Source organism: Otolemur garnettii, unplaced genomic scaffold (assembly GCF_000181295.1).
Source record: "Otolemur garnettii isolate 467f Iridium unplaced genomic scaffold, OtoGar3 scaffold00002, whole genome shotgun sequence".
In the NCBI taxonomy this organism is placed as follows: domain Eukaryota; kingdom Metazoa; phylum Chordata; class Mammalia; order Primates; family Galagidae; genus Otolemur; species Otolemur garnettii.
Genome location: NW_003852397.1, coordinates 19,336,445 through 19,364,200, shown reverse-complemented (window position 1 = coordinate 19,364,200; position 27,756 = coordinate 19,336,445). Strand labels below are relative to the sequence as shown.

At 37.6% G+C, this 27,756-nt stretch overlaps 1 protein-coding gene across 1 annotated transcript in view; it reads right to left on the bottom strand.

Annotated features, from left to right (window-relative positions):
• Positions 1-27,756, bottom strand: part of NKAIN2 (sodium/potassium transporting ATPase interacting 2) — a 542,543-nt gene that overhangs the window by 453,699 nt on the left and 61,088 nt on the right. The window contains exon 2 of the mRNA XM_012805160.1: positions 23,350-23,430. The gene's annotated coding sequence lies outside the window, so the exon portion shown is untranslated. The remainder of the gene's footprint in view (positions 1-23,349; positions 23,431-27,756) is intronic.

Genomic DNA, 27,756 nt, shown 5'->3' with positions numbered 1-27,756 from the left:
CACGACCCGGCTTGTTGCTTCATTATCCTCCGTGAGACCTTAATGGCTTGTCTACATCCAGCCAGTTGAAGGACAAAGAGTCTAGACAGCACACTTCATTCTTAAAATCCATCTCCCTGAAAAAATTTGCTTGTATCTTACTGGTGAGAACTACGTGTATGGGCACATCTAAAAGTGAAGGAATGGGGCACGAAATGCAGTCCCTGGGAAATACCGTCTTGGTGCTAAGATGTTCTAATATCGCAGTGCACATGTAGGACTACAGGAGAGTCTTTCATCCTAAGTTGCTTGACAACACCACAGTCACTTCTTAAGGAAGTCATAAGGCTGGATGAATCGAAAGAAGGTAGGTCCTCAAAAATGAGATGCTCCCCTGATACTCCTCCTCAGTGAAAAACTGGGACGCCAAGCAGCCACGCAGAGGCACCTCGCTGCCCTTAAGCCTTGCACTAACCGTCCAAGCGGGTTTCTTTCTTGCAATTTTATCAGAAGAGTAACAAGTGCAAGTAGTAAAAATATGTAAAAGCAGTTGCAAAGGATTTGTAAAATGAAAAGTAAAACTCTCCCTCCTTCCCAGCACCTATTCCCAGCCTCTGTCCCTTGGTAAACTCAGTGAAAATTCTGCCATTTTCTTCCAGAACTTTTGTTTATTTTCTTAAAACTAAAAAACTCAGATTAATAAAGAATTTACGCTGGTAAAGGACCCTGGAATTTTACAGGATAATGGGTCTATAAAAATATTTCGTGAGGGTAAGCCGAGTTTCTTTCCTAACATCTTTCCTGACTTGCACATGACATCACAGGTCTAACCCTGGAACTCTTGATGGACTTTTCAAAATGAGATTAGGCATACTTTCTTCCGTAGAGTTATTTTCTCTCGCTAGAAATATCAAAACAGTACTGCCTCTGGAACCACACAGTGCAGCTTCAATATTTCTTGATCTTTCCTAAGCATCTTGACTGCCTCTTTCCTACAAAGAACTATTGTGCCATTATCTTTACTGTGTATAAAACCGGTATCAGTTAGGGCCCAGCCAGAAAAACAGAGACAGAGTGTACTAGAGGAATTAGAAAGTGAAATTATAAAGCAGGAAATTGATTATATAAGTGATAACACAACTGAGAAGCTAACCATGGAAGGTTGAGGCAAACCAGATACTAGCAGCAGCAGAAAGGCCCTCCCAGTCCTGGGCTAGAGACAGAGGGGGTGCAGGTGGTGTTGCTGGAACCCAGGGACTGGGGGCTTCTGTAGATTCTGAAGCCACAGCAGATGCATCAGCAAGATATAGCAGAGATGTAGCCATGGCTGATATCTCTGGCATGCAGGGAGAGGAAAAAAAATATTTGGATTTTCCCCTCTTTTTGCCAATTTCTTCTACTGTTCCAGGTACCCACCATCAGCTAAATGTAGAAGCCAGATGATATGGAGACTGGCAGCATTAGCTTTCTTGAAATTTAGAGCAGAGAACCAATATCCCAGGGTCTTATTCTTGGTTCCCAGAGAGTCAATGACAGGAGAATCATCAGAGAGGCTAGCCTAGGCCCAGCCAATGTCCAGTGGTCAGAAAAAGAGTGCAGGGTTGTAAAAAAAAATTGTATGAGGCTAGAGAAAGAAGGCGCAGAATAGGTTAAAAAAAAAAAAAAGGAAAAAATATACATATTTTCGAGATGTTGCATTGTTTGAAGTCTGGGCTTGTTAGCGCATGAGGAATTCCCTTTGGACATACCTGAGAACCAGTGTGTCTATGCAGTCCCAGTGCTGGCAGCTAGACAAGAGGCCTCAGGCTTTCCCACTACACTCCAAAATTTACCTTGAAGAATAATCCACCGGATTGAGAAACACATCCCTTCCCTGTGGCTTGGGCTCCATCAGAGTGGCATGGTGGGTGGCTGGTGGGTTCATGACAAGCTTCATATTGCCTTTATTGTGCCTGGCAGGGAGGGGCTCACAAGCTCTGTCCCCTCATGGGGAGGGCTTCACTTCCTCACAGTCTGTGCCTTTAGTTGAAAATGCTCATCACAGCCTCATTTCTTAACTGAACACAATTTCAAAATCCCAAAGCTCTGTGGCAGCACAGGAGAAGGTGCAAGCTGCCTCTTCGTTCTCATCCTCTCCTCCTCAGGAGGGTGTCAGTGCTGGTGGAAGAAGCTCGTGATAAAATGAAAGGATATTAACCTGACGGGCCCAGCCAGTGTGGTTGGGGGCTGCAGGAGAGTTCTCTGGTGGCCTTGAATGGATACAGTTTTCTCTACCTTCTTGCACGTAGTTCTTACGAATAACAGTCGAATGTGCTAGGAGTGCAGCACCCTGAGATATGGAAGAACTGGCCTGTGATGGTACAACACAGACTCTGTTCCAGTCCCTCCTAGGAATAAGATGTCCTTCAAAACTTTAGCCCAGGGTCGCCCATTATCCATGGTATATAAAATCCAGAACACAGGTGTAAGTGGGGCACGCACAGACAAGGCTCTATTTACCTTGGGCAGCTTTCCCGAGTGTGAGAGAACTGGTTCCTCATGAATCCTACATGTCTGTTTTCCCCAACTATCTGTAAGTAATCAGATAGTTTATGTGAGTGTACTTACACACTTCATGTAACGTGCGTAAGTGTTCTGTGTCACCTGACTTGCACACATAGCAAATGTGCAGCCCAAGGTAGAGTAGTGACCAGTAAACCTGGGTAACAGGGAAGTGTAAATGCTCCTTCACTACCTGTACATGCCATAGAAGCAAGAAGTCACACTGACCCGGAAAGAATCCAAGGGACTAGAAATTTTACTCACCTTCTGCAATTAAGATGACATCCACCCAAACAGCATAGTTAACACAATGTGGCGTGATGCAAAAAAAGGCTAAACTCTTTTCTCTTGAGACTCTAGAACCTAATAGAGACCTAGATAGAAATGTACCAGAGAGGTATCCTCCCTGAAAAGAGAATCACTCTGCTTGTATTCCTGACATGCAAACGGCGTTATGCCACACCTAAATATCCTTACACTGGCTTCTCAGTCTCCTCATGGTGAAGTCCAAATTGCTAAGCTCACAGTACCTTTAAGACTACAAGGTCTGACAATTTAGTTCATGAACTTGCCATCATGCACTTTCATTGGCTGCACTGTACAAATAGCTCAGTCAGACTTCATAACCTTGGTATATCAGTGTCTCACAGCTGTATTTGTGCTGACACGTGGCAGAGTCATGCCCAGTGGTATTAATTATTGTTGTTGCATGTTTTTTGTCCCATCATAAGAATTTCAGATCTTGAACTAGAGCAATGAACAAACATTAAATTTCTTGTTAACCTTGACAAGAGTGGAAATGAAATAAGAGACTTGTTAGTCAAACTTCTGGGAATAATGCCACGAAGAAAACAGCAGTGTACAAATGGATTATACATTTTCCTGAAGGGAGAGAAAGTGACACTGATGAAGAAAGGTCAGGGCGGCCAGTAATGAGCAGAACTGACAAAAACATTGCAAACATCCATCAAGTTGTGCATCACAACTTTGTACCAACCATGAGAAGCATCGTGGACCAAGTAACCACTGATAGAAGATCAGGAAAATCTTAAGTGAAAAATGTTGGCATTAGAAAAGGTTGGATAAAAATGGTCCTGTAGGAGCTCACTAAGAACAGAAGCAAAGGAGAGTCGAAGTTTGCCAAGACCTTTTAGAGAGACAAGATGATGTTTGGGCTGTGTTATCTCTGGCTATGAAACATGGGTGTACCAATAGGACCTTGAAACAAGGTCATCAAAGTGAACAGTGGAACTCAGCCAATTCTCCATGACCAAAAACATTCTGTCAATTCAAATCAAGAGTCAAAATGATACATTACCTATTCTTCTTTTTTTTGAGACAGAGTCTCACTATGTTGCCTTGGTAGAGTGCCAAGGTATCACAGCTCACAGTAACCTCAAACTCTTGGGCTTAAGTGATTCTTTTGCCTCAGCCTCCCAAGTAGCTGGAACTACAGGTGCCTGCCACAATGCCCGGCTTTTTTTTGTTGTTGTTGTTGCTGCAGTTGTCATTGTTGTTTGTCTGGTCCAGGCTGGGCTTGAACCCGCCACCCTCACTGTATGTGGCTGGTGCTGCAATCACTGTGATATCACTGCCAAGCTGGATTATTTTTGATATCAGAGAGTTGTTCATTATGTGTACCAACTGGACAAACAGTTAATTAAGTTTACCATTTGGAAGTACTGAAAAGACTACATGAAATAGATGAAAGCCACCTGAAATTTTTAGCAACAACTCATGGCATCATGAATGTACCAGCTCACACAGCACTATCTATGAGAGAGGTTTTAGTCAGTAAAAAAATAACTGTATTGGAACATCCTCCCTATTAACCTATTATGGCTTTCAAGGACTTTTTCTTTACCTGAGGATAAAGGCAATACAGAAAGGAAGACTTTTTGATGACATCTAGGACACCAAGGGTAACCCAATGACAGTTCTGATAGCCAATCAAGAAAAATAATTCCAAAAGTGCTGGCACCAGTGCACAGCTTTCCAATGGGAGTACTTTGAGGGTGACCATAGTGATAGTTAACAATGAGGTATGAAGTACTCTTTCTAGGCCAAGTTTGTGAACTTAATTGTCAGACCTTCCATATAATTCCTGCCTAATCCTCCAGCCTCACTTTTTAGCCTTCTCTTCCCCTACATCTACCAGGATTGTTCTTCTTCTCCAATTTTCCCCTGGCTAACACTGATTCATCCTTTGGATATCACTTGAAATCTCGCCTCTTGGATCTTTCCCTGAACTTCAGGTAGCTCTCAGTGCTATTTCTGACTTGTACATGCTGTATCATTACGTTATCATCCATCACAGCAACTTCATGCTTTTCTGCGAGACTTTTCCACATAAGACCAGAAGATTTCGGTTGAACTTGCTCACTGCCATGACCCTTGTCCCCATGGAACATAATGGATGTTCAAAAATATTTGTTGAGAGGAAGGAAGGAAAGAAGGAAGGAAGAAAGAAATGAAGAAATGTGATAATAGACTATTGGTAAATGGCAAGATCAGAAGATTTATAGAATAGTTTTTCAAAGTATCCGATGTCAAAGATTGCAACTGGCATTAAATGACAACAATTTTTAGTGATACTATTTTTTTCCAACTAAATAGCATGATATTAAAATCCTTGCTCGAACAACATTCTGCTGGTCCAAAAGATCAGGAAGCTTTATTTGTAATCCAAAACCCACATTAAATGGATGATGCAATATAATATTGTTCACCACACCACCTTCAACATTGCTGACAATACCACAGGTCCTTCAATGAGAAAAATTTGTTGATTGAGAAGTATGATCAAAATTTAACAATAGATCCCTTTTAAAGGAAACATGTCCTATATATTAGGACATTTCTAGGTAAAAGCAATCATTAATAGCATGATTTTTCAATGTTATTTTCCCGTGAAGGACTGAAACACAAAATAAGATAGATTATACTTATTAATACTAGAAATTATTCTCTTATAAAACGTGGTTCTAAAATACATCACACTGTTCTATTTTAGGTTGTGTAGGGAAGATTGGGGCTGGATGTGAGAAGTGCAATTACTGAAGGTTAAGCCTAAACAAAGGCCCTCAAGGCAGAAAGTTTATTCTTGTCTCACGTCCTTGGATTTAATAAAGAGAGAAAAGTTTTAAACTTGAAAACACAGATCAAATTAAATTGGCTTTGGGGGGGTGACACAAAGTGCATACATTCAGAGAAAATTCACCTTGCAGGAGATTTTAATGCAATTTTTTAATGTGCTTATTATTTCACACTACGGAGTTCTATCTGCTGACCATTTACCTGTCTTTTTTTTTTTTTTTTTGTGAAAAATGTTTTGGATTATTCAAACTGGAAAATAAACAATACATCAAAAATAATGGATGCTCTTTACCACAAAATTGTTGATTCAAGTGGCTTACAGTCATCTCACCAAGTAGCCACTTTCTAAATCTCATTTAATCACACTTGGATGAAAAGAAATAATTTCATCTGTCTTTGCATATGTGTCTGAGGCGAAAAGGAAGTAGATGTGAAGTACAGTATGGTAGGGTAAGTTTTATGGAATTCTGGATTTGTAACATTTTCTCTTAAGTAGAGAGAACTCCCTATCCATTTAAGGAATTCTCTAATTTCAATTCTTTTCCGGCATTTTCCCTATACAAATACCTAAAATCTCAAAATGGTTCATTGCTACTATGACCTTCCCTGCCACCCACTATTAGAATCCCCCTTTCCGTCCATACTCCAGTGTCAACTATGTACAGGCAACCACAGGTCATTTCTCTCTGGGGTCTCTATCGGAAACAAGGGCAAAGGCTTACCCAGGATATTAAACTCTAGATAACATTAAGGCGGCACTGGATTATGAGTCTTTGAGCTTTTAAGATCTTCACGGAGGTCTGAGAGTCATGCTCTTTGGATAGAGGTATTTATTCTGACCAGGAATTTCTCTGCTTCCTCACTTTAAAAATATCCTTCTCCCATTTCCTTCTGCATTCTGTACCCCTTTCACTTCCTGGAGAAAATGATGGTTTCAACTGTACCTTCTTATAAACTGATAGTTAAAAGCAAAAGAGAAGATAATTGTACTTATTGGATGGGGAGCAATCTTTCTGATTTTTATCTGTTCTACTTCAATATTTTATTTTTATTTGGCTCTTTATAAAACTACATCTTTCGAATCTTTCTGGGTGAGTAAAAGCAGATCTTAGAGCATAGCTAGATCATTATAGAGTTTACCAAAATGTTATTATTTTTCCCACTTGTCATCAATTCATTGCTTTGTTGATGTAACAGCTACACAGTGAGCACCTTGTGGTCCTGTTCTGGATACACAGATAAAAGAGCAAAGCTGTTTCTGCCTCATGGGAGAGAGAGACACACACTGTAGAAGTAAACAAATAAATGTAAAAAGTAATGCCAGGATATGATAAATTCCATGACTGGAGGTTCAGATGGGTGAAAGGAGAAAGAGCTGGAGCAGATGTTTTAGGCAGAATGGTCTAAGAAAATCTTTCTGAAGAGCTGACCACAGACCAGAGACTTGCATGAAGAGAAGGAATCGTGGGTCATGAGAAGGTTTGTGGAACAGGGTTCTGGGCTGAGAGAATGACATATCAAAAGCAGCTGAGAGGGATGGGTATGGTGGTGCACATCTGTAATCCTAGCACTCTGGGAGGTGAAGGAAGGAAGATAGATTGCACTCAGGAGCTTGAGACCAGGCAAAACAATAGTGACACCCCATCTCTACTAAAAGTAGAAACATTATCCCCGCATTGTGGTGGGCTCCTGTAATCCTAGTTACTTGGGAGGCTGATGCAGGAAGATTGCTTAAATGAAGAGGATGAGATTGTTGTGAGATAGGCTAACCCCATGGCACTCTAGTCTGGGCACTCTAGCCTGAATGACACAAAGGAGTCAGCAAGATGGGGTTAGGGAAGAGAGAAGAGATGTCATTTCAGACAACTTCTTGTATGCTGTGGAGTTAATGCTTTCCTACAGAAATTTATTACTTATTATTATCATTTTAGAATTAGTTTTCTGATCTTGAAAGGACTATAAAGTAAACTATTTAGAGATAGATCATAAGTTATTTAATTGTTCTCTTATCGTGGATACTTAGCTTGTTAAAACGTATTTTCCTCACTACATATAATGTTTTAACATCTCTGCACATAACTCTTGTCCTGATTTCTAATTATATCTGGGGCAGGACATTTTAAAGTTGCCCTTTAATTAACGATAACATTTAAAAACAAAGAAAAGTTAAAACCTTGTGTGTAAGAAGCCAATACAGAAAATGGAACTAAATAAGCTGATTCACTAGTCATTTCTCTGAGTCTAATTGGCTTAATTGGCTTGAAAGAGCACGAAGCTAATGTGGTAACAGTTACAGGCGAATGGCTGTGCTGGTTTATGTCATTGTGCTCCACCTAACTAGCTTCTCTGGGTTTCACAGGTCATGTGTAACACTTGGCAGCCATGTTGATGGCTCAGCATATCAGTATCATCATTAAAAAATCAATGCTAAGTACATTCTCATGGGTCACTCCTTTGCTATGCACTTTCCACTTTTCATCTCAAACCCTGACCCTTTCCCCCCTTTTACTTGCACAGATGACTTTTGCCCACTATTTTACTGAAGCACATTGAAGCAATTAAATGAGGATTTCCTCATTGTTTCACCATCAAACCTATCACTCTTCCAGCATTTTCTACTTGCAATAAATTCACTGCACCTATTCCCACTTAAGTAGGGTGACCAGACATCCTGCTTTTGGCGGGACAGTCCTGCTTTTGGACAATTTGTCTCATGTCCCATAGCGTTTTAAAAAAGTCCCGATTTTTGGAAAGAATGCACGAACTGGCCGGAGAACAGGAAGGGAATATACGGTTTTCGGCTGCCATGTGGCTATTTCGCGAGAAAATGAGTTTTATATTATTTTTGTTAATTTTATAATGTTAAACTGTAATAACAAATAATTGTTGAGAAGTGATTATGGAGACCTGCTTATCAAAGTTTGCATTGTTGTCAGGCTTTGCCCTGCCCCGCCCCTGCCCCACCTCCGGCCATGTTGTCCTGCTTTACCAATATTAAAATCTAGTCACCCTCACCTAAAGTCAATGCTGTATCTCAGCACTAGTTTTGATCCTCTCTTAGCTACTGAAGAACTTTGCTCCTACACCAACAGTTTCAGCCTCTCTCTAGATTATTTCTATCAGCATACAACGGGTTCCAAAATCTGCATTCAACAAGGCAAATAAAAACACTGAAATAAACCCTACTAGATTCATTTATGTCTCTTTTCCTGCAGCCCCATTTCTCTGCATCCAGAAGTTGACTTTGTTCACTTTCACCATTCTTTCACCTCACCTCATTTAATAAAAAATTCTTTACTTTTTCTCCACCAAACCACTGTTACCAAAGTTGTCTATTACTTCCACTTTGCCATATTCAATATTTACTTCTTGTCACATTTCATCCTCCTTCTAACTTTTTTTTTTTTTTTTTTTTTTTTTTAATGAAACTCCAGGACAGTAGTCTCCTGGCTTTCTCCCTAGCTCCTGGGGCTCTCCTTGGTTTCCTTTTCTGGTTCTTCTTCTTTAGACCTGAGGAGTTGTAGAGCTCCAAAGCATAATCCTTTGTCCTCTTTCCTTCTTCTATGTGTTTTTCCTAGATTATCTCCTTCTTTCTTGTGCCTTTAAAATCCATTAATATACTAGGACTCAAATTCATGTCTGCTGAATGCTCTTGAATCCAAGACTGACTCTACTTGACAACACCATGTAGGATGTCTATTGGGAAACTCAGACATAATGTTGAAAAAATAGAGCAAGGGACTCTGTTCCCAAACTTGCTCCCTGTCTTCCTCATTTCAATGAATGGGGACACCAAGTTCTAGGCTCATTCTAGAAGCCTATAAGTCAACCTCTATCATTTTTTTCCTACACCCCACATCCAGAACATTAGCGAATTCTTGGGCACTAACTTCATAAGATACGAAGAATGTATTATAACTAGATATAATCTTGCATGCTATCAGCATATACAATTTTCACTATCTCTATTACCACCTTCTCACTCTAAACCAAGAGCATTTCTAATTTAGAGTAATGGAAAAGTCTTAGAACTGATTTTCTTCTTGCAACTCTTGCCTGTACCACAGAATATTTTCATAAGTAATCATAGTAATATTTATAAATATAAATTGCATGGTATCATTCTTACCTTATTCCATATTTTGTTATGCTTAGAAAAATTTCCGAATTTGGCTTGGTGCCTATAAGCTCAAGTGGCTAAGGTGCCAGCCACATACATCAGAGCTGGCAGGTTCAAATCCAGCCTGGACCTGCCAAACAACGACAACTACAACCAAAAAATAGCCTGCCGTTCTGGCGGGCACCTGTAGTCCCAGCTATTTGGAAGGCTGAGGCAAGAGAATCATTTAAGCTCAGGAATTGGAGATTGCTGTGAGTTGAGATGCCACAGCCCTCTACCCAGGGTAACAGCTTGAGGCTTTATCTCAAAAAAAAAGAATAATTTCCCAATTCCATATATTTTTAGAAAACTGAAAATTAGGAGAAAGAAAGAAAATTAGGAGTTATCTACATTAAGTTCATTCTGATGAGAGGATCAATTTATAATGTTCAAATGATTTTTACTGAGATCCATTATTCTATTTTTTTCTGAAGCATATTAATAAAGTATAGATATTTTTGCAAAATCTAAAGAAGAACCCGAATAATGGATTCTTGAAGAAGAAATATTTGCCAGTGATTTAAATGTATGCAATTTTGACACATAAACTGAGGTTTTACTCTGAACAGACAGGTGAACTGGGTGAAAGTCACCACTTACGGCAATTAGTATTTACTCAGGTTAAACATTTTTTTTTTTTTCCAAAATGTGTAAGTATGTTTTCCTAAAGAGGAAATATCAGCATTAAATGAATTTGAATTTCTTCTGTCTTAAGGCAGTTTATCAATTCAAACAACTAAAAAAAATCATTAAAAATCCCGAGGACAGCAATCCTGGTAAATTTCAAGGACTGGTTTATTCCTCTCTTGGAAGAGCACCAGGCTTGAGGGAGTGGACAGCTTCAGGAAAAATCAACACAGATCGAACAGACCCTGGAGATTTGAGCGGTGATAGCTGTCACACACAGACAGCCCACACATTCTGCTCAAAATATTGTCTTTTCATGTTGAGATTTTGCTTTTAACACATCCTGGGAGAATGTGACTTGAAATTTGGCCAGAAATATGGCCAAAATAATGACTTCATTTATGAAACATCCTGTGATAATACAAAACTAAAGCCCAATTTCTACCACTAATAATACTTGGTACAATCATTTACATGATTTTATCATGACAGCTATGAGTACTACCAATACATTTATCAACAGAACCATTCCAGTTTCTCCTAATTTCTGAATATGCAGTTACTTTATTCTCTTGCTTTTTTGGTCCTCATGTCTTCAGATTTAGTAATTCCACACTTGTCAGGGAGAACACTAGGGTTTGTGTTTCACTTGCATTTTAGTTTGACTGTTTGATACTGTTTTCCAAAAGGGATCATGTCAATTGTGCCATTGTAGATTTTGATCCTATGCAATACTCAAGAGAATGGAATCATTCAGAAAATAAAATGCTTACAGCCAGGGAAGTGAGCCAGACCTGGAAAATGTTATAACCCTTATAAATCCCATTTACAGTGTGATTTCTTCCACCGATATAAAAGAAAACTGCAAAGCTGCTAAAAGTTACCCTCTCCATGAATGATGGAATTAGTCACAGAGTAAGACAGCCCATCTTTGCAGGGATAGAAGAACCAGTACAATCTTCTGATTATTTCATAAGCAATTAATACCTCTATGTTTTCTCGCATTGTACATTTAACATCCATCATTTCTATTCGGTAATATTCTGTTACCTTTGTTTTCAAAAGGATGCTTCTAGCTTTATGTTTCCTGAGGGATAACTTAGAGATAAAAAGAAAAAATCTAGCAGTACTAATTATTTAGCTATTGAGTGATATTAAACTCAGCTATTTTTTTTCTTTCATTGGGAAGAGGAAACAGGAAGCAAAACATCAAGAAGAATTGGACTCATTATACAGCACACTATGATGCCTCCCTTAACACGCGATGCAGAGGCCTTAGGAAGTGGTGGTGGTGGGGGGTCTGGGTGTAACAAATTCTTAATGGATGAATTGCGCTCATGAAACCAGAGTGCAAAAGCTTGAGTCCATCCATTCTGCAGGCCTCCTGATACATCTCTTGAACTGGCTGTACCCCCAGGAGGGTCACAGCCCCTCCAAATGCCTCCATAGCTAGAGATCTCTCCAGAAGCCATTGTAAAGTGTGCCAACTGGCGTGCTGTCGGTTTCCCTCTCGGGACTATTTGAGAGCAACATACTGGTCGTTCTCACTTGCAATTCAAATGAGAGATCTGAGGACCCATCACTAGAGATTTTTGTGTCAGAGTGGCAAAGGAACAGCGTCCCTCTGGTTTCAGTGCAGTGACTTTGCTACTCTTTACACTATGGGAAAGATGACATTTCTTGAAGTGCCTTCTAATTACCTGAGTTTTATATATTATGCTGCGTATCAGTGTGAAAACCCTGGAGTCCTGCAATTACCTTTAGACTCACTCCTCTAGCAGGTTACAGGAGCTATTGAAGGAAAAGGAAAAACTAATTATATTCTCTGAATGGCTGTTTATAAGCAAGTCATTCTTCCTCTTTTTATCCTTCTAAGCTGCTTATTTGATTGCATCAGGCTGTTTACACATATTGTTATGTTAAAAATTAAAAATTTAATCTATCAGGAGGAGAAAGGGAAGTTACAATTGAAATGCTATGGTGGAATTTAAATATTTTAAAGTTTCTTCTTACAATTCTCAATCAAGAAAGGGAGTTAAACAGTCTCATTTTTGCTATATTGTTTTATCTCCAATAGCTCAGTATTTACTGAGCATTGCTCCCTGGTTAGCTATAGTGATGGCACTACTAACCCAAAGGTTCAACTGCATCTTTACTGTACATTATAAATACAAACCAGAATAGAGAAGGTGGGTCACCATATGAAAGGCACGGAAAACAGTCACTTATTTCACTTACTAGCTCTTTCTTTGGCAAATAACCCTGGATGTTAAATGCAGAAAAGATAATTTATTTTATTATTTAATATCCTTTGAGTTGCATTTTTATATAATTGGCTCCAGTTCATTGAATCATCAATTGTCCCTGAGTGAATCTGTAGGCAAAGGGATTGATATTCTATCCTCTAATGCTAATTTGTCAACTGCTGACCTTGATTTAGTTTCCAAATAATTTCTAGAGGTCATATATGGGTGATGGCTTATAGTCAAGGAATGATTTTGATATGCTCATCAAAGAGTTTATCAGAGACAGAAAACATCCTAGGGGCTGGGACAAGGAATTGGGCTGTAGGAACCTATTTAATAGGAGATCATTTTTTTTCTTGTGATCTACATTTAAAAAAAATTTCCGATAGTTATTGGGGTGCGTACATTTTGGTTACGTAGTTTGCTTTTGTGTGGATAAAGTCAGTTATAGGTGCGTCCTTTTCCCAGAAAGTGTGCAGTATACCCATGCAATGTAACTGTTGGGTGGGAATTTATCCTTTCCCTTCTCCTCCTTCCCCTTATTTGAATTTCATTGAGTTTTGTTACCATATGAACTTATAGGTTTTGATCAACTAGTTCCAATTTAGTATTGAGTCCTGGGGTGTTTGTTTTTCCATTCTTATAATCCTTTACTTAGGAGAATGGTTTCCAAATCTATACAGGATGTTACAAATGATATTCGATTTTCATCTTATTTTTGGTTGAGTAGTACTCCATGGTATACAAATACTGAATTTTATTAATACTCATGTATTGGAGGACACTTGGGTTGTCTCCACATTTTTGCAATTGTCAATTGTGGTGCTAAAATACTCGAGTGCAAGTGTCTTTATGATAAAATGACTTTTTTTTTTCCTTTGGGTGAACACTGGTTGTGGATTTCAAGATCAAATGATAGGTCTACTTTTAGTTCTTTGCAGAATCATAGTAGATAAATTTAATCTGAGCCAGTTATGCCAAGGTTTTCAAAAAATTGTCTTGGTTTCCAAATTAAAAAAAAATTAAATATTTCTAAACTTAAAGCTACTTAATGCAAATGTATTCTTGTAATTTTACCTGGTGCTATAAATAACAAATCTCTAAAAGCAAAGATATTGAAAATTAGGCACAGAATAAAAATTACTGTTCGAGAATAATCTCTAAAGAGTAATCTTTGGAGACAAAAAGCAATGGTCATTGCTTGGACTATGTTTGTTCCTGCTTTCTTTTTAGTTCCAGCAGGATACAACAGTGGAATCATAGTAGCTGGGCTTTTATTTTTTATACTTACCTTTTGCAAACTTTCCCTTGTGAGTTAATGACATTGTCATTGCTTTAAAGAGAGTTAGCACTGTTTTAGTAAGAAAGCAGAAAAAATGGTTAGTGCTTAATTTTTGTTTTTTTGAAGCTCTCGATGTTCACATCAGAAATAAAGGCTTTGAAATCAAAACTTTTGATTTATAGGAGAGAACAAAAGGTTACTAAGAAAGAAAGATTAAGTAAGGAAAACTGTACATATTTTATTTTCTAATAACAGATTGGAAAGAGCACAGATAAAACGATACAAGACCATTCCCAGAGAAAGCAGAGTAAGAAGTTGCAGAAATTAAGTAAGGTAAGCCCTTGAATGACTAGCAAATCAGCATGTGGAAACAACTGAATTAGCCTTTTGAGGCTGGTCACCTTGAACTTGGCCAGCAGCACTGAGACTCCTGTGAGCCAAGTCCTCATCAGGAGATCATTCTAGTAGTCCATCAGGTGGCTCTGGCTGCCTATTCTCTGTGTTCTCTGGGAGGCCTTCTACCAACACTTTTCCTGCATGATGCTCCTGAATCATCCAGCAGAAATAACACTTGCTCATGACCCAAGACTTCGCTGATGATCATGGGAACTGGTCTATGGGGAAATATTTCACCTTCACTACCCAAGAGACTTTTAAAACCCCACAAAAGAGAGGATGGGGGTCTCGACTCTCACAAGGGCATTGGAAATGGGTATTAGCAAAAGGAAAAGATGCCAAAATACAAAGTACAACACAAAGCAGTTAATTTACTAGAGACACAGAAACTGAAGATGCCATTTAGATCTTGTGGAGATAAAGAATGCAACTCATTGATGAGATGAAATGGAAGAACTGTGAGATGGTTTATGTTAACCACAAGAATAAGGAAGGTTAAGCTCACAGTGAAAATACCCATAGTTGCAGTTTTCAGTCAAAGTTGCACTGGGCACACAAGAGCTTCCTTACCCTGGGAACCGAGATCTTTAGCTTCTGGAAATTCAATTAGAATAAAAATCTTGAAGCAAATAAATAAAAATTAGAGCCACAGCCATATCCATTTCGGGGTCATCCATACCTTGGAGAAAGTTATGGAGAGTTACTAAAAGGGATTTTGCCACACAAAGAAAGGATATATATGATGTGGGTACTAAAGGATGAGTTTTAGGCATAAGTTCCACTCAGATCTCTGGGTAATCTAGTTGGTTGCATCATTTGATTAGAGTCACTATTATGAAATAAGTCAAGTGATAAGTTTGTTTATGCATAAATCTCAAGATCTACACTAGATCCCTGTTTTAAAGGATGGCCAGAAATCATAAGCTCTCCGTATGCCTTAAGTAAAGGCTCCCAGTAATAAAATATAGTAGAATCTTCATAGTTGACCATCTCCCTACCTTGACCATGTCCTTAAGCTGATCTAATTTTCATGGACCAGACATGCACCACATATATGTGTCAGTACAGTAGGCCTAGGTGCTTATGTTGACCACCTCTGTCTGTTAACAGCTTGTTACAGTTCCTTAGGTAGTCAGCTTACAGAGGTTCTATTGTACTTATATTAAAGTGTATTCAATGGAAAGAAAAGAATATCGTTAGGTAGGAGTTTGTTAGGGATGAAACAACCTAGGCTTTAGTCCAAAATAATCAGATTCTTAATTTAAAGAGATCTCCAGACAGTTCATGTGACTGTTAATTTTGAAGAACACTGATTCTAAGGGACCTGCGTGGGCATTACTTTTTGTGCTGGGCCAGGCCAGAGAGATGCAGATCCCATTGTCCTTGCAGTGGTGGGATAGGAGGGAAAGCCTCCAGCAGCTCTAGCTGATTACTGAAATCCACTCTATTATTAGTTGGTTTCCTCTCATTGATCATTGTTCCTATGCCTGATATTTTTCTTGATCCCAGTCATGAATAAAACATGATTTCTAACTTGAAAAAGTGATAGGTAAGTAAATAGGTAAGTGATGTTGATAAGAGCAACTTATTGCATTGTTTTACAATATAACAAATAGGGTCATTTATAGACATCAGAAATGTTCTTCCTTGATTCTATAAGTCTCTACTGCTGTATGGTAATAGCAGCAGATGTTCTGAATCATGATGGTGACATATGACTTTTTAGAAAATTGAAGATGAGTAGGAGGGATGGAAATATAAATACATTATTATAATACAGTGTGAAAAAATATCATATAATTATTTAAAAAACATGGAGGGATATTTTGCATTTGTTTCTATTCTTACATGTATTCATATTATTAAATCTCAATTCAGTAGTAATCTATAGGTCATTTGACAATCACACCTATCCCCAGTAAGTGAGGTTACGCTGGCTTCAAAAGATGAGGTGGGAAACATTTCCTCTTTATTCTTTGAAGAAACTTGGGTAATATTGTTATTACAACACTCTTAAATATTTTAAACACTTCATCAGTGAAGCCATGTGGACATGAAGTATTTTTTTTCTTGTCAAAAAAGAGTGATTGGTTAATGGCTGAATTTATTTATGGATAAAAGAGTATTCAGATTTTTAAGTTATTTCAAGTGTGTTTTTTGAAGAATTTGTCTATTTTATCCTGATTATCAAAATATTTGCTATAACTAGTTCATAATATACTCTCTTTCTGTCACTCTAATCTGTAGGGTCAATTATAATAGCAAAATGTTTTTATTCATTTTTTCTTTAACCACTCCTGATAGGTTTTTCATCAATTTTATTAACACTTAAGAAACAATCTGCCTTTATTGATTTTTTTCTATTATATCCCATTGCACTATTTCTATTGTATCCAGGTCTGCTATTGCCTTTATTATTTCAATCTTTCACTTTTGAGTAGTTTCATTTTCTGATTCTTTTAATGAGCTTTTAGAGATAGAAATTTAAATCATTGATTTTCTGGTATTTCTTCTCTTTTAATAGCTCCCTTTAAGATAATATGTTTTTCTATAAGCATGCTCCTATTCTTTATGCCCCCGTAATGTTCTTAGCAATGAATTCATTTTTATTGAGTTCTTCACTTTCAATCATGAGGTTGTTTCTTTTAGCATGTATAGCAATTCTGATGGCCTGATATCATTCATATAAATAAACTGAAAAGGTCTAAGATAATGCTCTTCTTCTCTTACGATGTTTTACTCTTCTCTCAACTAGACAGATAAAATGATGGTTCATCAGTTTATTTTAATTAAGGACTATGCTGAGTTGAGCCTGTATATTTTTTAAAGCTTTTACAAACGAGGTTTAACAAATACCAAATTACAGGTGTGTTGGTACAGGCCTATAACATCTACGTATAGCAACATCCATACAAAGGCAGAATCAGCCTCGTATCGGCTTTGGTCACATTGACACTTTACAATGTGTGACTGTTCCTTTCTTCTATCACCTTACAGTCATAGGCAACTACTTCCCAGACTCCACTTTACACTTACCTCTACTTTTTCAGACCTAGTTCCCATGGCACTAGGGTAAAAGATGTTAGGGTATAAAGGGAAAAAAGGAAAACGATAATAATATCCTATCATTATAACAACCAAGAAGGAGGCTAGAGTGTTATTCTCCAGAAGTTAGATCCGGGAGATATCTCTTTCTACCAAGAGGAAGGAAAGATGAAGGGACTGTATTAGTTTTAGGCATTTGAGATGCCACTGGGCAACTGCGGAAGAGCTGCCACTACTCTGCTCTTCAGGTCTTTTCAACAATAAACCTAGTTTATTCTGGAAAGCCCTCCTCTACTGCAAACTCATCTAACACAATTGCCAAATAAATTTCACTGTGCTTTTACAGAGTCTTCCCATTTATATTTTTCGCCCTGTTCAGAATTCACCGAATGCCTTTACAGAAAATTGTCCATGTGCTTGACGCCACCTCTTTCAACCTTATGTTGATAAATACAGTCTCCAAAAATAGTCTTCTATAGGGTTAAAGCCTGACTTCTTAGTCTCCTGCACCATTCTGAATCACCAAATACCGGGTATAGCATCTTTAAAAAGTCAGCTCATCTCTTTGAAATATAAGCATTACCCGTGTAGTTGTTACTCGAATAGATCTCTATTTCTTTTAGTTTGTTGGTGTCTAAAGTTTACAATACACACACATACACGGATACTGTATACATAGTGAAAATATGTATTTCTTGTTCTCTACTGGTTAATCTATAAAGATTTTAATATTCCACTTAAAATTCCTTTTTCTTATTCATTTTTGAAAATGAATTTTTTTTACTTTGCTTTTTTTTTTTCCTCTTCTAGTAAGAAGTGAACTAAGGAAGATGGATTCTTTGAGGATGATGATAAATCGTTTTGGACATGTTGAATTTAAGGTGACAATGAAATTGACATGGCATCAGCAGGAAGTTGGAGATGTGGGACTTAAACTTGGCAACAAGGTCAGGACTGAAGATATATATGTCTGACAGACATATGTATAAATGTGCTCGTTTCAATTATGACAGTGGATGGTATTTTCCGGTGGAAGAATGTAGACAGAATAAGAAAGGTTTAAGAACCCTTGTCCTCAATTTAAGGGTGCTACTAGGAAGTGAAAAAAGTATGACAAAGAAAAAGAAATTGATGAAATTGGAAAGTAATCAGTGAGATTCAATGAATTAGGAAGGAAAACAAAGGAAACGAGGTAGTGACTGACCAAATTATACTAGGTTGGTTCACTTCGAGACAAGGGAAAGAATTACATCTTATTTAATTCTTAATAATAACTAGAACAGGCTAGGTGCTGGTACGTCAGTGGTTAGGGTGCTGTCCACATACACAAGGACTGGTAGGTTCGAACCTGGCCAGTGCCTGCTAAAGAAGAATGATGACAGCAGCAAAAAAGAAACCAGGTGTTGAGGCTGGCACCTTTAGTTCCAGCTACTTGGGAGGCTAAGGCAAGAGAATCACTTAAGTCCAAGAGCGTGAGGTTGCTATGAGTTATGGCGCCACAGCACTCTACCGAGGGTGACATAGTGAGACTCTGTCTCAAAAAAAAAGTAGAAAATTTTACTGTCATTGTACAGCAAAATCTACTTTTATGTTTGGAAAATACATTTTTTTCTAAAGGGTTTAGTACTATTACTAAACAATTAAAATCATTATTTAATTGAAATCATCTCAGAATATGTACATTTTATAGTAAGAAATTTTTTAAAAAAGGAATCTAATTTATCATCCTCCTAACAATTGTTAAATTTAGCCCGAAATCAATTATAATAGGTATTCTTTGTTTAGTGGTAACGGCACAGATTTTTTACTTCTTGAAGAATAAGATTGAATCAAATAAAAAATGATTATAACGAGTCTTTCTCTTTCCATATAAGGTCATACAAAAAATTTTTGATACAAACATTGATTTAATAGAGCAACAATATCTAAAAATCTGATACCTCTCTAAATGAATATTTCAGTTTGCTATAGAAGAAATAAAACTGAGGTTTTTGCAATAGTCCCTTAGTCCACATTGCCCTTGCATCTGGTTTTAAGGATTTGCTCCTTCCAGCCTACAGTGTAGGACAGGTTTTATCTTTTTTCTGTCTTACAGTCATGAGAGTGCAATTTTATTCTCCAATGCTTAAATAGGCCACAATCTTATGTGGCCTTTTTTTATATAGCAAATTTTTAAATTGACAATTTAATCTAGGTCTCTGAAGCAACTAGGAAAGTTATTAAAAGGTGTCAGCTTTCTAGGAATTGATTTCAAAAGTGTTCCTTCTGAAATATACATATTACTAAGCATAATTAATTTCTTTGGGCTATGTGTAACTAGATAAATTTCTGATAATTTAATAATACCTGAGAGATAGGTCCAAGCATCCCTAGTTGAAGGGTTAAATGAAAACAAACCGGGTTGTTTTAAGTGTTAAATAATCCCATGGTTTCTCGTCCATGTACTATACGTTTATTGTTTGATTTCTAAAGATAAGTACATCACTCAATAGTGAAAACCTATTTATTAACATGTAGAAACTAAGATCTTAAATTAGCCATATGAAGAAAAGTGTTAGAATATAATTTCAGCCCAAATAATTCACAATCTTGCCACATGAAATAATACATAGGTTTTTGCATCTAATGAGAAGACCATGACATTTTTTGTCTATGTATTACTGTTTAAAAACTTATTTCATAAATTTTCTTTCTAATCAAATAGATTATTTACTATATAATATATGTTTTCCTTCAAACTGCTCTATACATTCAAGTTAACAATTACTACAGAACAAATAGCCTATCTCTTGTCTGTTCAAAATATCTCAACTTGGTTGATGGCTGGGATTATTTCTCTTTCCTCTCCATTTAATATATGATAAAGAGAATTACAACTGCCAAGAATAATACAACAGAATAATAAGACTATTTATGAAGAAGTATCAAAACTAGTAATCCAATAGCCCAAGTCACTTTTAATTTTCAAAAGTAATTGTTAACAAAGTTAGCAGATATTTCAGTTTATAGACTAATTACATCTCAGTTTCCTTAACAAGACATCTCTTAAAATCTCAACCAGGAACTGAGACCCTGTCAGATGCTCTGGGATATTCAGTTGCAACACTAATAACTAATCAATGATGTAAATAGTGAGGAAGTAATTGTTATACAAGGTGTATGTTTATGGAATGCTATCATAGTATGCACCATTTTACATTATATGCACATTATCTTATTAATTTGAATGAGATGAAATCTCTTCAAAGCTGTTTCTCTGATTGATTAGTTTTATTTTTCCTTAAAAATTATGGGCATTATAATTAAAATGTTAATTGAAATTTTAATAATAATATTCAACTCTCACAGAATTTTCAGTGAGAAAACGTATTAAGTATGTAACTATGTGTACAAAGAAAACAAGATCAAACAGGTTAGTCCTGTAGATGGTATTATTATAATGAAGTCATTAATTACTGAATGTCCACCTGGGTGGTTCAGTGATGGGACTTTCTGTTTCACTCATAAGCATATTGCAGATGGGTTATCAGAAAAAGCTGAAAAGACAACACCAAGTTCTAAACTCTAGAAAGGTAATTAAAGTTGACTTTAATCTTTTACCACTTTTTACCACTCCCTGCTAATATCATTACCAATGTTTTGATACAAACATTGATTTAACAGAGCAACAATATCTAAAAATCTGATACCTATAAATACCTGTAAATAGCAGTTACCTATTTACAAAACACTTTAGGAAGAAAAACATATCTCTTTCACATAGATAAAGCACACACATTTTCTTTCTTGATTCTGTTTTCCATATTATTCTTCAGCTTCAAACTAACAGACCCATTCATGTGGTAGATGCATTCAAATTATTTCATTTATTTTTTGGTAGATTGATGAAAACAATGGTTTATGTTCTATAATTTAAGTATTAGAAGCTTCAAGGAGTCCCACTGTTGAGTTTTTATCTGCGCATTTTTTCTATCGCACTTGCTTCCTCTGGCATTGTATTACTTAAAGAATGTGAGGCAGTTGCTATGACTAGAGAATTAAATGGGCAGATAGACTTTTCTCCAACCCTGAGAGCAAGAAAAGGAGGATGAAGCCAGTAAAGAGAGCTAGATAACTTTGCCCTTTATAGTTTTCCTTTAGATTATTTGTTACAAGGAAATTATTAAATCTTCATGTGATCTGGAGAGCCTAATCTTGGCTTATAAGATGAGAAGAAAAGAAGATATTATTAACTGCTTCATTGCCAAGGTATAGTCATTATCTCCCAGAGTTCTTATTGCCCTTGCTGTGGTTTCAATGCCTGTCCCTGAGGTCACGAGATCGCAAGCTTTACTCTGCTCCTGCTGTCACCATGGGGAGCTGTGAGCACAATTACAGGACAGTATTGCAGCCAGCTTTGCTTAAATCTTTCTCTCTCTCTTTTTTCAAATATTAAACAAATTCTCTGATATGCTGGATCATTTTACTCAGCCAATATGCCTAAACACCTGCCTTACAATTTTTAAGGTGATTATTTAAAATTGAAAATATCACGAAAAATCACTCTAGCATGGAAGTTCTTTGAAGAAAGTGGATTATAGAGTAGCAGAAATGTAGAAATTGGGTAAGGAATCCAAGTCTTGGGAAAGCTATCTGCTTTTCTCACACAGAGGCAAATGTGAGTTTTAAGCAGCAATCCTGTCTGTGTCCCTCCTAGAAGTGCTGAACAATTTCTTTGCATTGGTCACGGCGCCTTCCTGAAAAAGACTGCCTGCTCCCAGGAGCGTGAGGGATCACGCCTGCAAGAAACAGAAACAGCCATCCACCAGGGCAGGTTTGCAGGTCATGGTGAGGGCTTGCCCCAAATCTGTTCATAATTCACACATCCTGGGAGCCTTGGTTCCCTCTCACACCATAATGTCACCTTTATCCTTCATCTTCTATTATTGAACAAAAACAAATCAAGATGATTTCTCCTTGACAGAAAGCCATATATCACGCTTCAATAATAAATGAATATCACAAACCATGCTCACAGCGCTTGGTACCACCACTCCAGCTTCCCCTTCCCCCCAAATACATAGCACGGCAAAGGCAGTTCCTAGGGAATTTTTTAGCATGTGAGCATCTCTGGGTTTTAAAAATGTCAGCATCTTGGCAGGTTCCTTCTGCTGTAATAAGGGGTAAGTAAAAAAAGGTTTTACAGTCTCTCTCTTTTTAAAGGTAATATGAGGAAGTATATGTAAGTTTGAAACTCTCTCAAGAGTCAAGATTTACTATTACCCTTGAATGAATTACCTCATTTGAGTTATTGGCTGTTAATTGTATTCCAGTAGAGGAAGGATGATGTTTCCAGAGACCTAAAAGCTATACTATTTCAATAGCAAAGCATTCAGGTTCAAATACAATAAACACACACACACAAAGAATCAAAAAACTTAGACAAAAAAGGAAGTATTTAAAGTCTTTCCTAGACTGTTGTAGAATAACAGTTGCTTATGTGATTCAGACTGTTGCTTATGTGATTCATTTTGTAATAAGCTATATTGTTCTGGTAACAATTTTGTTCAAATAAAACCCATAAATTGTTTGATTTAAGTTATGATATTAATATTTGCATTCAATCATGGAATTGTTTAGCAGAGCAATAAGAAAACAAAGGGATTTGAAAAATCTTCAAGATTTTTTGTTTCCTCTGAAAATTTCCATGTTCTTTGGAAATCTCTCATAGGACAATGCCCTTTTAAAAGTGCATTGCCTTGTCGTCATGACAATCAATATTTCATACTCATTTTGTTTAAAAAAATAAAAGCACATTTTGGGACACATCAAACGTATCTTTAATGATGGACATCCCAAGATACAAATCAGTACACATTTCAATTTACCTTTGTGTAAACTGCTCTTAAGAGACAAGAACAGGGTAAGACTCTGCCTGACTTAGGAAGAGACTTGTTAACACATTACTAATGATGAAGGCAAATCAGATGGTAAATTACCTTTGAGAGGTCTCCAGCCTCCAAATAGAAGCAGATAACAAACACATTCCACGTAACCCAGAGGACTAGCCAGACAGCATACTGTAGAGAAGCAAGAGAGAAATAAAACACAATTAATCTTGAATCAGCTGAGTACAATTCAAATAGAACTTGAACTCTGACACACCCAAATTATAAGATTAGTAGGAAACGTTAGCTATTGCTTCTTTTTAAGCAATAGGATTAAGTATACATTTCTCTCACTGTTGTCTTTTTTTCCCTTACTATTATGGACTTCTATAACATTAGAGCTCAAATAATTAAGAATAATTATTAGGTTTCAAGACAAGAGAAATGGTAGTCCACAGAATGATTGCTTTCTTGATGTCAAAATCATTAGAAGTGCTAATATACATGGAAAATAAAACCCATTCAAAGAGGACTCACAGTTTCCTTAAACAAAATCATCTCCATGTAAGATAATGTACAACCTTTCTCCAAGTTGTGTGGGGCCATCTTCCAATCAGTCTTTATGCCTCTGTCCCATCTAATCAGTTTCCTCTCCTCAGGGACTCTTTTTCACGTATCTGTTCACACCTCCTTATTTTATCCTATCATAATCTCTCACTACAGTGGCCATGCAGCTAATATTCCTAATTTTGTTCTGTTATCTATTTATCCCAACGATAACAACTTTTCTTATCAAGGTACAGTTCTGATGACTCAGTAAGCTAAAATTTATTGAACACCTAGAAGGCAACATTGCTGGAAATATACTGAGAATATAGTCAATGATAGATTGAAAAAAATGATAAATTCTCTTGGAATTCAAGTGAGGGTGATAGATTTAAAAACAAGAGATAGTTATCACACAGGAATCACCAAAAGATATGCAGTGGTAAGACAAGGAAGGAAGAGGGGAGGAGGATACAAACATGTCTTGGATAAAAGATCCTGCAAAGCTTCACAGAAGAGGCATAATGCCTTGAAGAAGATGCCATTCCAGCTATATTATGGACTTAATCAAACAAAAGTGTAGGAGATAGGAAGCCTGTGGTGGGAGGCTAATGCAAAAAAGGAAAGAAACACAGGTGTGAATTTTTAAAAAGTAGAATAAGAAGATATCACGTAATTTCCCTCCTAATACACGCTTCCCATCCTTCCAGTTGCTCCCATCCTTTATACGGTGAGTTCCAAAACCCCATGTTTCGCCATGTATAATGTGCTCCTGTGTATAAGTGCACTGATGTTTTGGGCATACATTAAAGTATCAGGAATATGTCCTTCATTTTAATTTTTTAAAGGAGGGCAGGAATGGCCTCTCAGTGATGCCACCTCCTCGTGCGAGAGAGCTGGCCCCTGCAGAGAAGCTGGGAGCAAGCCCAGGTGGTAGGTGAGAATGGTCCAGATAACATGAATGCTCAACCTCCTCCTGCCATCACCCCCTGGCCACCCTCATCCCCACATCCTCTTATTTCTTATTTTCACCCATCTCTGCAGGTGTGACTGTGTCCATGGCTGCTCCACTGAGAACCCTGGAATCTGCTGGTTCCAGAAGGTCAATTCCTTTCTGGACTGTCTTATCTTTAGTGCACATGGCCCCATTTTGAGGTCCTCGGGACACCATGCGGCAGAGAAAACCTTCTCTGATGAAACCACTGTGAAATACTCTGCACTTACATTTCTGTTTAATGACTAGAGTCCAAGACCACTAGAGTTGTCCAGACCTTGATCACTCAGTAAAATCAGAATGAACACCAGCCCTTCGCAACTTGTAATCCTACAAATCACCTGGTTAATAAGACTCCTGAACCATACTCAAATACACATCAGTGCCCTGAATCAACTCTCCAGGAGAAAGACCATTCACACACATCCTAGATGGTTCTTCCTACTGTCAAGTTTGGGAAATTATACCAACTCAAGTTGGAGACTCAAAATTACAGTCTATGGGCTCAAGTACCCCTGAGCTTTCATGTTTCACTTCCAGGTACCCTACCAAATAGAAACTTCATGGGGATGGAGTCACAAAGTCACAACAGCAGGCTACTAGTGGAACTAGGTCTAAGAACCCAGGTCTCTCCTACTCAAGCTCATGGATCTTTCTCTTCAGCATGGTATCCAGGGGCCTTCAAAATGGGGCCACCTGCACTAGAGATGAGGCAGCCCAGAAACAGTGGGGATTGCCCATCAGGAGCCGGGAGCAAGCAGGGCTGGTCTTTGTCCCTCACATTAGCTTTCTAGGATATAAGTCACCAGGGTTCTCAGCAGAGTGGCCATGGACCCATTCACATCAACAAACATGGTGGAATTAGGAAATGAGAATGAGAAAAAGTGGAGATGAGGGTGGGCTGCAAGGAGACAGTTGGGGGAGGTCAGGACCCTAATCCTTGGGATCACTCTCACTTGCTCACTCCCTGCTACTCCAAAGAGGCCAGCTGCATGCCTCAAGCCACTCAGGGAAGGAGGAGATGCCAACTGCCCGGCTACTTCTGCCCTCCTTTTGCTGGAGTACTCACACTAACTGTTGCACAGTTGTCAGCTGCGTGCCTCCTTCCAAAATAGCAGTGGTGGCCGTGTGCCTGTGTTGGGCAGGATGGGCTGGAGGTTTCTGCAGCTGTGATGCCTGCCCGGGGAGAGGGTAGCATTGTATTGGGGGGTAACATTGCATGGGAGGTTGCAATTACCATACTCCAGAGATTATTTTGCATATAGATGTCATCATTGCTTTCTTGAGTTAGACTTCCTTTTTTTTTTTGGCCAGGGCTGAGTTTGAACCCACCACCTCCAGCATATGGGGCCGGTGCCCTACTCTTTTGAGCCACAGGCACTGCCCTTGAGTTAGACTTTTAACACATAAGGATAAATAAAAGAATTAAAAATATTTACAAAGACACCGAAATAGTACTACTAATGTATAATATAAATCCTTATGTTTCCCTTAAATATGTGGGCAGAAATGCACATTTTACACAGGGAAGTACAGTGTTTAATTTATGGTTCATGAAGTTCCATGATTTTGTTAACTTTTGAGCCAGATATGTAGGTCGCTATGAAAGTTTTGAGACAGACTGTGTAATAGTCCTTTATTTCACTCCAAGAAACATAGTTGACAGTGTCTTTTCTGATCCACATGTGAAAGTTTCAACTTGCTTGGCTTAACCGTGTTGCCGGCAGGGCTTCATTTATTTCCATCTGTACGGATTTCACATTTCTTGATTTCTGGGTATCTCAACACTTTTGTAGGAACCAATATATTTCAGTTATCTGGAGTCATCTTGGATTCCAGACATGTCTAAGATTTGCTGTTGCATGCACATGGAAAGTTATTTTCCACTTCTGTGCCTTTGTATATTATTCCTTTATCCTTGAATACTTTTACTTTCTCTTAGGCACTCCTCACCACCTATTATTTCTTTTTCTGCAAAGATTAATTCAAATATTAACTCCCGAGTGATACCTAATCAGAATTGACTGAGCTAACTTAGTGCTGCAATAAAGTTTGCTTGTCCTAATTTCATTCAAAATGTTTATAGCTAATTATTTTCATATTTTCTACAATGCACGATGATAAGCTCCTTAAGGGACAATTTTTAAAAAAAATTTGTTTCTATCCCTAAGTTCTAAACTTAGTACTTTGCACAAAATAGGTATTCAGACACTATTTCATATACTGAGGAATGAATGAGTAGCAATATGAAGAAAATCTTATTATTTTCAAAAGGCTAACCCATCTTCCTGCCCAGATCTGGCTTTTATTAGATTACTATGGTCATTTCTGTAGTGTGAAGAGAGTTCTACATGATGAGTTTATGTAATAGAAAGTGATGACTCAGCTGTTTTCCAAAGGTGATAGGTTCATCTAACTGCTGAATCTGTGCATTGCTAAGCAGAGTTAAAGTGAGGGCAAAACCAAATGGTCCAAACAAAAGAAGGGATTTGAGAGGCTCTCTGAGGTGAGGGTTGGGGACTAGGACAGGATCAGGAGGCTGAGCAAGCTATAACAAGGGCGGAATGTCATTTATACAACAGAGATCTAGGGAGACATATCAGTTTATTTCAGTCACTGGATTTAAGTGATGGTAAGACAGAAAGGAAGAATGACTGATTGGGTTTTACCTTGTCCCTTTTTTCATAGTGATACATTTCCCTCACCTCATTTATAATGGAGTGTTAAACATCATTGAGTAAAGGTCATCATAGCAGGATAGTAAGACATTGGAGATGGGCTGATGAAAGACACTGTATTACTCATATCAAATATTTCTCAAACTTTGTCATTGGCAAACATACTTTCTGAGATGGCATTAAGAAATGTCAATGTTGAAGCTTTTTTATTTCACAAGTGAAATTATATTTTAAGCTCAATAAAAGCTAAAAATGTTTATCTGTATTCATGTGGTATACATGGCATAGGCACCATTTAGA